The sequence below is a fragment of the Ochotona princeps genome, chromosome 23, assembly GCF_030435755.1.
Source record: "Ochotona princeps isolate mOchPri1 chromosome 23, mOchPri1.hap1, whole genome shotgun sequence".
In the NCBI taxonomy this organism is placed as follows: domain Eukaryota; kingdom Metazoa; phylum Chordata; class Mammalia; order Lagomorpha; family Ochotonidae; genus Ochotona; species Ochotona princeps.
The window spans coordinates 36,835,671-36,846,448 of NC_080854.1; positions in this window are offsets into that span (position 1 = coordinate 36,835,671).

Consider the following 10,778-nt stretch of genomic DNA (forward strand, 5'->3'; position numbering starts at 1 on the left):
TGCCAACAGAGCAGGGGTCCGCCTTCTCTGCCAGGGCTGGGCTGCAAATGGAGACGCGGAGACGGGACTCTGGGCTCTGTTTGTAACTGGGGTCTGGGGACCTAGGGATGTTTGAATAAACATTATTACTGGTTCTACATACGTGTATGTGTGTCTCTTGATTTTGATCGTAGTAGGAAAAGGAACGGGTTTAGTTTGGGCAAAATGGGAGCGTTAGAACTAACCCCCTGGCCTCTTGGTGGTTCAAGCGTGCACCTGCTGGCTGCTGTTGGCCGTGAGAGCAGCGGCCTCTGGGCTTGCCTGGCTCCCGAGGCCCTGCCGAGGTCCAGCCTGGCCCACGGCAGCAGCACTTGGGACAGTGCGCAATTGCTCTCAGCTGGCCGCAGTGGCCTCCTGTCTTGGAGCTCTTTGAGGAACCACCCTGCCTGGTGTTATTTTGAAGTGAATCCCAATCTGCTGGCGTTCCATCTGTGAACACTGCTGTAAAGACCCTCTCCCTTTACACGGCAGCAGCCCGAAGCAGTAGCAGTTCATCTGCCTGAGTAACCTGATTCAGCTTTGCCTGCTGCCCTGCTGGCTGGTTCTCCATCCATCCCCGCAGGTGGGTGTGTTGTGGGTGATTCCTTGGGGGAACATTCTTGCGTCGAGCCAGAACCGGCTCCCAGCAGAGCCTTCCCACTTCAGAACCAGAGCCCCACCTGGGGCTGCCTCCCCACCCTGCAGCCAAGCAGCACCCATGCTTCTCTGGGTGGGGGGGTGGAGTGCCAGGCTCCCCCGAGAAGTGGCCTAGTCTGGGTGTGTGCGTGTTTGCAGGGAGGAGAGGTCAGCCTTGGATAATCAGCTGAAGTGCCCGGGGAGGTGGCTGCCCAGGAGCCGCTGCCTTCCCTGTGGCCAGTTCCCTCTGGGAGCAGGGCTTCTGCGGAGGCTGCCCCTTTCCTCCCAGGACCGCGCCCCCTGGCGGCCATGTGCGGTATTGTACCTCCCCCGGGGCAGGCGCCTGCAAAGGAGCGATTGGCCTATTGAGACTGCCCTCATCAGACAGGCCCAGTGACAGATTGGACATGTGGGGGGCCCGCATGGCTTGGAATTGAGGTGTCTGGCAGCCAAGTGATCCCTGCTGACACAAGCCTGAGTCCTACTTGATCCTGCTGGCAGCCCGGAGATCAGAAGAGGTGCCACGTTACACAGGCTGTGAGTTAAGAAGTTTGTGGGGACCTTTGGTTTGGATTTGTTTAGGTTTTGTTGTTTTGAAACACACACCATAGGGCCTTTCGTGGTGGCCTAGTGGCTAAAGTCCTTGCAAGCACAGGGATCCCAAATGGGCGCAGGTTCATGTCCTGGCTGCTCCACTTCCCATCCAGCTCCCTGCTTGTGGCCTGGAAAAGCAGTAGAGGACGGCCCAAAGCCTTGGGACCCTGCGTGGGAGACCCAGAAGAAACTCCTAGGTCGTGGCTTTGGATCGGTTCAGCTCTGGCTGTTAAGCTGTGTGGGGAGTGAATCAGCAGATGGAAGTTCTTTCTGTTTCTCCTTACTCTGTAAAATCTGCCTTTCCAGTAAAAATACATGAATCTGTGACACGAACATCCCATCTGGGTGCTGCTAGTTTGAGTCCTGGCTGCCCCGCTTCCAGTCTGCCTCCTTGCCAGTGCACCTAGGAAAGTGACAGAGGGTGACTCAAGTCCTTGGGTCCCTGAGTCGTGTAAGAGACCTGGCAGAAACCCCTGGCTCTTGCATTAGCCTGGCCCAGACCTGAAGGTTGCGGCCGTCTGGGAGTGAAGCAGAGGATGGAAGATCTAGCTCTCCTCCGCTCGTGATAGCAAGGAAGAATTACACTCATTTGTTATTTGTTTTTAACTTTTAAAAATTGACTTGCTAGAGACCTAGAGAGAAAGAGAGAGCTCTCGTGTGCTGGTTCACCTCCCACATGCCCATGTCGGGGATGGGAGGGGCAGCGCCTTGCCATAGCGAGGTGAAGGCCACGTGCACCTGCAGCCCATGGGCTCTGGTTCAAGTCCTGGCTGCCCCACTTCCAGGCTAGCTTCCTGCCGATTCCCCTGGGAGCGCACTTGGGCTCCTGATCCATGTGGGAGACTGGAAAAGCTCCCGGCTCGTGATTTCAGCTCGGCCCGGTCCTCGGCGTTGCGGCCATTCGGGGAGTGAAGCGGAGGTGCAAGATCTCTTTTTCTGTCTCTCCTTCTCCCTTTGAAAATGTGTGTTTTAAATAAAAAAGGAATAAATCTTTAAAAGGAAGATGCCCACCAGCGAATGGGGACCCCAGTCCAGGACTCCCGCAAGGTGCAGGGACCTCATTACTGTATCTCTTTCTGGTCCGTGCAGGGCACAAGGACAGGGCCGGGGCTGGGAACCGAACCCAGGGACTGGAATGTGGGGAGCCATCTTCCTCGTCAGGCCTAACGCCTGCCCCACTGAAACAGACTTAAAGGAAATAAAGCAACAGCTCTGTCTTGCTTCCCCTGGAGACCAACACACACTTGTCCCTGTTCACCTGCTCCCTTGGCCACTGTGCCCGGCAGCCCCACAGCAGGGCGGGCTGTGTGCTGGCTCCTCCAGGTTGGCTCCTGCAGGAACCCCGGCCCAGCGTGGCTGCTGAGAGAGGCCAGAGCGGCTTCTGCCACCAGCCAGGTGAGGGTCTCCTGGAGTTCTGTTCCCTCCCTTAGCGCCTTCCTCCTCTCTGCAGTCTTGCTCACTGCACAGATGAGGCGGGCTCGGGGAAGCCACGCCTCATCTTTCCCAGTTTGTACAGGCCACCTGCAGGCCAGGCTTCAGGTTCATCTTGATGTCACTCCCACCCCGATCTGTCCTCATGTCCTCATGACCATGACCTTGACCATGGGATGAAGCTGACCTGACTGTCCTGAGCTGTTTTACCAGGACTCTGGGACAACTGTGGACCCATCTCAGCAGCCAGGACGGCCCCCATCACCCCTGCAGCATCCCCTCTGTGACAGCACTGCAGGCTCTGGGGCCGGGGACCTAACTCTTGAGGCTCCTGAGCCATGGCATGGGACTGTAACCAGATGAACCTCCCTGGGGCTGCTGCCCTGCTCACAGTTCCAGCAGGTGGCAGGACCCTCCCCACCCCTCTCCCCTGTTGCCCTGTGCCAGCAGGGGTGGGTCCAGGCGGCTGCCCAAGTCCTGTGTTACGCAATCAGACGTGTCGGATGCCTTCCCCACCCCAGACACCCGGAGCCTTCAGCCCTGCAATCTGTCTTCATTTCACCTTTTTCCCTTTAAGTGAAAAATTGCAGGAAATAGATGGGTGAAAATGAAAGAAAAAGAACACTCACAAATAGAACAAACATCAGGAAGTTCAAATGGGTAATTTGGGGCATTCTATGTGAATTCTCTCATTTCCTGACCCACACAGCTGCTCCCTGCTGGGCTGCCTTTATTCACTCTGCTAGGTCCGGTGGCAGGGCAGCCCCAGGCCAGGCGACCCCAGGCAGGACGCTCATCTAAGCCCGAGCAAGTTGGTCACATAGTGAACTGGAGGTGGAAGCCTTTGCAATTGTCTTACTGGTGTGGCCAGCTGGGAAGTGCCAGGCTTCCATGTGCAGCTGGGGCTGAGGCCGCGGCAGAGCTGCCCAGCGCCGGAGCCTCCGTGCATAGCAGCAGGACCAACACTCCTCAGCCCCTCGAGGGTTCCTTTGCTCCGCGCCTGGACGAGCTCATGGAGGAAAGGCCCAGGAGCTCTGCTGAGCATGGCGGGCGCCAGGCTGAGGCTCAGCACGTGCAAAGCGGCTGCCTGGCTCTCACCCATGCCAGGTCTCTTGGTCCAATGCCCGCTCCTACTCAGAGGCCAAGGCTCTCAGTTTCTGGTTTGCCTTGCGCCGAGTCTTGTAGAACCTGCTGCGTCCAAGACTGTGAGCAGCTGCACTCCAGCAGGTGGGAGGCCCCACTGGTTCCCCACACATCTCTCTGTGTGGTCTGTGGAAGTGGTTGGTTCTGGGTCCAGCTGACCCCCGGGGAGGGTGGGCCTCAGGCTGCACTGTCCTCTGAGTGGAAGCCAGAGTCTGGCCTGGTGGGTGGCGAGAGGCCCTCCGGGAGACCTCTGGAGAGGAACTTGCAGGGCTTGTCTGTTGACCTCCCCAGAAAATAATGATCTTTCTGGACTGAAATTAATCTTTTTTCCCACCCTCTTCCCCCAGAGCTCTGTTGGCGCCTACAGGGGCGGGAGAGTTGGCGGAAGAGAGGAGTGGGGTCGACTTGGGCTCTGTGGCCGTATCCACAGGGTCACCCACTTGGAGCTGCAGGCCTCAGAGCAGAGCGCCCGGACTGGGGCCTTCACTCCTCCAGCTCCCTGTGGAGGTTCCTTAGGTGCACAGCTGCTCATCAAGCCTCCCTGCCCCCTCCTGACGGAGAAGCAGGGTGTGGGTGGGAGGGCTGGGGAGGGGAGGCTGTTGTGAACCAACCTGCCAAAGTGGACGTGCTGGGGTGTAGCTGGGCATCACCCCCTGTGCGCCATGCCCCGTCTGGCCCAGGGACGTGGAGTTGAGCCAGCCTCCTGTGTGGAAGTGTGGTGCTCAGGCAGCACAGCTGTGGATGGCAGATGCAAATAGCATTTCTAATTTTATGTTTACATGAATTGCTATGTTAAGTGGTGACCTCTGAAAGGACCTGTCCTGAGTCTCAACCCAGAAAAGGTGAGGATGGCCCTGTTTGAAAAACAAAGCCAGATTCTGCAGATGTAAGTCAGTTAAGGAGCTCAAGATGAGGCCACTCCAGGCCGGGCTGGGACCTGAATCCAGTGCGAACATCCTTGCAAGATGAAGGATAGGCAGCTCTGAGAACCAGAGACATAGAAGAGAGAGGACGTGGAACAGTGGCGGATGTGCGAGTGATGGGTCTGCCTGCAAAGGGACTCCAATGACAACACGGGGCTGGCTTCTGTCCCAACAACAAACTCCACGGAACATCTCCATTATGGGTGGGGTGATTGGATTATCCGAAACCCAGCTCTCCAAGCTTCAGTCTTTGAATCTCAGGGTGGGAGCAGTGCTGTACCATAGCAGGTTAATCCTCTGCCTGCAACCATGGCATCCCAGATCAGTGCTGGTTTGCAAACTCAAGCTGGTGGATGCCAACAGCAGAAATGTACTCTGGCAAAGGCCCAGGGAGACCCTGGTGTTAGCTGAGCCAGGCTCTCTCTCAAGGCCCCAGAGAAGGCTCTGCCTGCCTCTGCTAGCTCTTGGGGCCTCCAGGCATGCCTGAGCTGGCGGCAGCATCTCTCCTATTCCAGCGAGCACCTCCCCACAGCCCCGCCTCAGAGCCCCTTGTTTGTGCTGTGGCTCCCTCACCTGCACGCCCCAGCACGGTCTCCCTCCTGCAGGAAGGCTCTTCTGCCACAGGCTCCAGCATTTAGGATGTAGCATGGGAAGGACCACCCACCCCATCCCTAGCATCACTGTTGACAAAGCCATTTGCATGCACACCCACATCCCAGCCCCACCCTCCCCGGGCTGCAAAGCCAGCTGCTGCCCTGGTCTGTGACCTGTGTTCTTTGCCCGTGTGTCGCAGGAGGCAGAGGGAGGGCAGTGCCCTCTGATCCTAAGCCAGTGCCGAGTCAGCGCTGCAGGAGCAACATATCTGGGGTTTTAAAAAAAGATATGATCTCGATCGGAAAATGAGCTTGAATGTTGACGAGGCCTGAGACATTCCTCTGATAAAGAGTTTGAATTGCAAACTCAAAGCTTAACTTACATGTGGTGTGGAAAATGAGCTGATAGACTTCTTCAATACATTGCATGTGAAAACTCATTTTTCAGATTTGCTATTCTGTAAGTTTTCCCAAGAAGTAAACCTATAATTGTGTCACGGTTAGGATAGGTGTTGCGCTGGCCCATTAGTTCAGCGGAGTTAAGAACATTGCAGAAACCTTTGGCAAGAGTGCCTGCTCATGTTCACGTGCAAATGGCAGCCGGAGGACAAATGTACCTCACGTCGATGCTCAACCTGATCTGGTTGCTCCATTTCATTGACTTTTATGAAGAATCTGTGCAGACTACCTCGGCGTTGCCATATGGAAAACCACAATTACGTCAAAGCACTTTGTGGTCAGAGGGCGTCACCCGGCAGCCAGCCCCCCACTGTGGAGCAGAGGTCACAGCCAAGCAGAGCCAGCCGTCCTGATGGCTACCAAGCCCAGACCATGCGCAGACACACAAGCCATCCACGTCAAGACCTTTATTGTTGTCAAGTCTTGCTTTCCAGACTCCTTGCTGTCTGGGAAGGGCAGTGACTCGACAAGATCTGACTCACGCATCCACCACGTGCCAACGGCAAGCAGTTCCCACCTGCTGCCGTCATGGCACGTGCACCTTTCCTGTCAAGGATCCCAGCACAGAATACACACCAAATGTCTCCACGTGAATGATGGGGAGTGTCTGGAAGTTGATAGTCACCCCGCAGAGCACGCCCTGCCATGGAGTAAAATCCCATGGGCAGAGAGGCAAGTGGCAATGAGACCAGGCGCATTGGTTACAGCAATTCTAGCTCAGCCCAGTGGAAGGCATCACCAGCGACTGCCCGAGATCCAGAGGGGCAGGATAATGCGCGTATGTGAGGTAGGAAGCCAGAGACCACGAGGGCAGAGTGCCTGGATCTACCCCTTACTGCACTCTGCCTTCCTGACGCAATGCTGTGCCTGTTTGACACTCCCACTCTGCTCTGCTCTAATCCTGACATGAACTCTGTCCCCTTTGGACCTGCACTGTGTTCTGCTGGTTTCGACAGCACACCTCGACTGTGCTTCCTCTGGAACCATGCTGACATCATCGTTTGCTTTCCTGAATGTCTTTGGCCTTTCCACTTCCTTGGCCACGCTCTGTAAGTCGGAGGAACCCTGGGGTTGAATGATACTCAATGCTGTGTGCGAAAGGTGAAGATGAGCATGGCAGGAGACTGAGGAACAAAGCTGCGTGTTATTTTGATGTCTTTGGAGAAGAATGTAGAAATATGAACTGTGATCACAGAGGCTGATGGAAGTTTCCTCAGCAATGAGAACATGACCTCTACCCTTTGCACCTGCTTGATCTCGGCCAGGGCTTCCCAGATATCTCAGAAGACCGCAGGCTGTCTTGCCCCATGGGGGAGGTGACAGATGTCCTCATGGGAAGCATCAGGTAGAACCAGGTCAGAAAGTGGCCTACCCCAGTTGGCCTTGGGTAAGATATCCAGTCTCTCTGGGCTCCCTCAGTTCTAAGGTAAGTTGGCTAAGTAGCTTCTATACTCGAGCGCTCCCCCCTCGTGAAAGGTAGGAGGGGAGTTCTGCTTCCCAAGAAAGTAAATCCCATTGAAACTGTGCATGTTGTAAACAGGCTAAGTCATCATGCTGACGCACACTTGCTATGTGTGATGTCCACACACGGTGCTAGGTGTGGGGTCCTGCCTTCTGACATCAACCTTCGGACAACCTGACACTTGTTGCAGTTGACAGGTGCCAAGGAGCCACCAGTTTCTGGGCCAGGGACAATTCAAACCACGTCCTCTATGGGCGTGAACTCCACCTCTTCCATTCTGCACCTGCCCTTCTTCACGCTTTGCCCAGCCTTGGCTCAAACTTGACTTATTCAGTCTGGACTTGCCTGATGTCCACAATGTCTGCAGTGCGCATTGGCATGTGTTTCCCTTGTTGCTGGTTCCGCTAACTCACCTTTGAGCTCCTGCCTTGGGAAGGGAACGTCTCCATTCCCTGTCACAGAAGAGGATGCTGAGTGGGTGGAGGGCGGCCCAGGAGCGGCTGGTGGCCTGACGTGCAGAACTGGGAACAGGAAACACATGTCTGGCTGAAAGCAAGGTGACTGTGCTTCAACCGCTGTAATTCGAAGCCAGCCTCTGTGTGGGTTCTAACTAAAGGCTGCTGTTGCCATGCACCTTTCCCGGTATGTAAACTCGTACAACCGTTCCTTGGTTTCCAGAGCCCTTTCCCTCCATCATTTGGGTCAATTTGCACAGCAACCTTGTGAAGGAAAGCCAGGGTCCAGGCGGGGAGACAATGTGCCAGAGTCAGACAGACACAGTGTTATGTTTTAATCCTGGGTTTCTTTTCAGTCACACATGGATTTTGGCATCAAAATGTAAGACCAAGGGTCAAATTTTGATTAATGGAACAAACTTGGGGGCTAAAAATTTTAGTCCTAAATCTTAGTTTTTCTGGGTAAAGAATCTTAAAGATTGTGGCAGAAGTATTAGCAGGAGTATGTGTGTGCAAACATGCACATGAAACTGTGGCTGATAATTTTATTGCTCATGTGGAACTCCCTAAACATAAGTAATCTCCAATCTTCTAGCAAGACAGCTGGTAAATTGTGTTCAGTTCTCACCCAGGGGTGTGGGAAGCCTGCAGTCCCCAGGGGCAGAGCAAGCCATGAACATGGTGCTTGGGCCAGGAGAGCTGATGAGGGTAAGGGCTTTGCATGGAAAATACAAGGGAGTTTCTATTTTTTATCGCTTTGGCTCTGTAGCCACTGGTTTGATTCTGGTTCCCAGTGCCAAATGGGGCTGAGGCCTGGAGGACTGCACGTTCAATCACGTATTCCTTTGCAGTCTGAAGACGAACCGATTTCTTGGCTTGTGTGCTTGCTGCTCACACTGGGCTCCACTGGCAGGGTCTGCCTCAGAGTGCTGGAATGAAGCTGGCTGCCCACGTGTGGACGGTCAGGCCTGATGTCCAGTGGACAGACATTGCGTCTGTAATGGCCTTGGAGCCACAGACAAAAAGTTCTTGCTTCTGACAGAGGCAGTCACAGTCACGCTTTCAGGGTCCCTGCTTCTACATCTCCAGATCCTCAGCCATCCAAGTGAAGACTGCTGTTTCTTTGACTATTGAGTCAATTTCTTCTACAAGTTTCCAACAAACAGAAATACAATGTTAAAAAAAAACCCCACTCAATTGTGGGCCTACACGAAGGTTGCAGCTGAGCTGAGAGACTTGCCCTGTGGGGTCGCTACAGCCCTGCAGTCTTCTCCAGCATGGCCATTGAGCAGCAACTGTGGATACACTTCCCACACAGCCACAGCCAGCCACTCATGACGCTAGAAAATGCTGCTGCAAATTTTACATTAGAAGAGGAAGATCGGGCAGGCAGTATTGGGTTCGCTCCCTTGGGGAGCTGTTTCTGCCAGAGCCATCCCATAGCCACAGTGAGATTTCACCGCAGCCAATGCCCAGGAGCCACACGCTGGGTCTGCCAGGTGGAGATGACCAGGGAGGGGGGGACAGTGGGAGCTCCTTCTCATCCAGTCTTGTGGCCATCATCACTATGTGGAGGGACCTGGAGCAGGTGGCATCATGCATTAGAGAACAAGAAGTGGCAACAAACAACAACAACAATAAACCAAGTCATGGGCCCTGTGCAGTAGCCTAGGGGCTGAAGTCCTCGCCTTGCAAGCACTGGAATCCCATATGGGCGCCGGTTCTAATCCCAGTGACGCCACCTTCCATCCTGCTCCCTACTTGTGGCCTGGGAAAGCAGTTGAGGACAGCCCAAAGCCTTGGGACCCTGCACCCTTATGGGAGACTCGGAAGAAGCTCCTGGCTTCTGGTTTTGGATAGGCTTAGCTCCAGCCATCGCGGCCACTTGGGGAGTGACCCAGAAGATCTTCCTCTCTGTCTCTCCTCTCTGTATATCTGACTTTCCAATAAAAATAAAATAAATATTTTTTAAAAACCCGGAAAAACAAGGCAACCACTGAAGACAAGAGCTGAGCCCTGGCCTTGCGGTGTCTGTGCAAACCCCAGGACAAGGGAGCAGGCTCCTGGCATTTGGGTTGGACGCCGCCACTGCTTAGCACTGCCGGTTACAATTCACTCCCAGGGATCGTCCTCATCGACCACACTACTGCAGGATCATGGGATCCTGAGGCCCTCGCCTACACCCGACTGTTGGCTGCCACTCCTGTCCCAGCTGCAATGCTCAGGGTCCATGAGATCGGAAGACAGCCTACAGTGACTGCAGCTTGAGGCAGTGTTCAAGTAATGCATGATTTTATTTAAAATGTGTCCAAGGAGGGTTTTCACTTGCAATGAAGAGTTGACCTCTTTCCGCATCATAATATAAACAGTATGTCCTCATGTCATGGAGGCTTTCAGAAAGTTCCAAGCAACTGAATAGAAGAGGGACAGGAAACGGTGGGGGAGATTAAATAGCGGGAAGTTGACATCACGACGCGCGGGGCAGGCCTCGCACATCCCGGCCTGGGACACGCAAGGATGAGTGGGTGGAGCGACAGCCCTGGTCATGCAGATCTTCCTGGGAGAATCACGTGGTGTCCCCTGGCAGCTCAAGCATTCCCTGTCGCTAGCACTCAGGACAGGTGGCTGGAGAATGGGGCTCATTTTGACTTCTGGTGCCAGGGAGCAGACAGGAACGCAAACACGCTGTCGACACGTGGGAAGAGCCTGCTCTCGCCCCTCCTCCATGGGTGGCTGTGAGCCCCGCGTGGGGAGGGTACGCACCTGGCATCTGTACCACTGCTTGCCCTGCTGGCCACAGCATCAACCGTCTTTTGTCCGGTGGTACCAGCTCATCTGTGGACAGCAGCACACACCACACGATCAGCACGGATGTCACGGCCAAGCTGAGCGGGCAGTCATGGAACCCGGCCATGTTAGAACTGTGTTTTCATGAGCCAAAAGCCATATAGCACAAGTGAGGTCTCCACGGCGTCACAGCAAGACCCACCTTCAAGGTACGCTGACCTGCCAGGGAGGGAAAAGAGAGAATACAACGAGTGGGCGCCACTGGCGCGGACGCTGT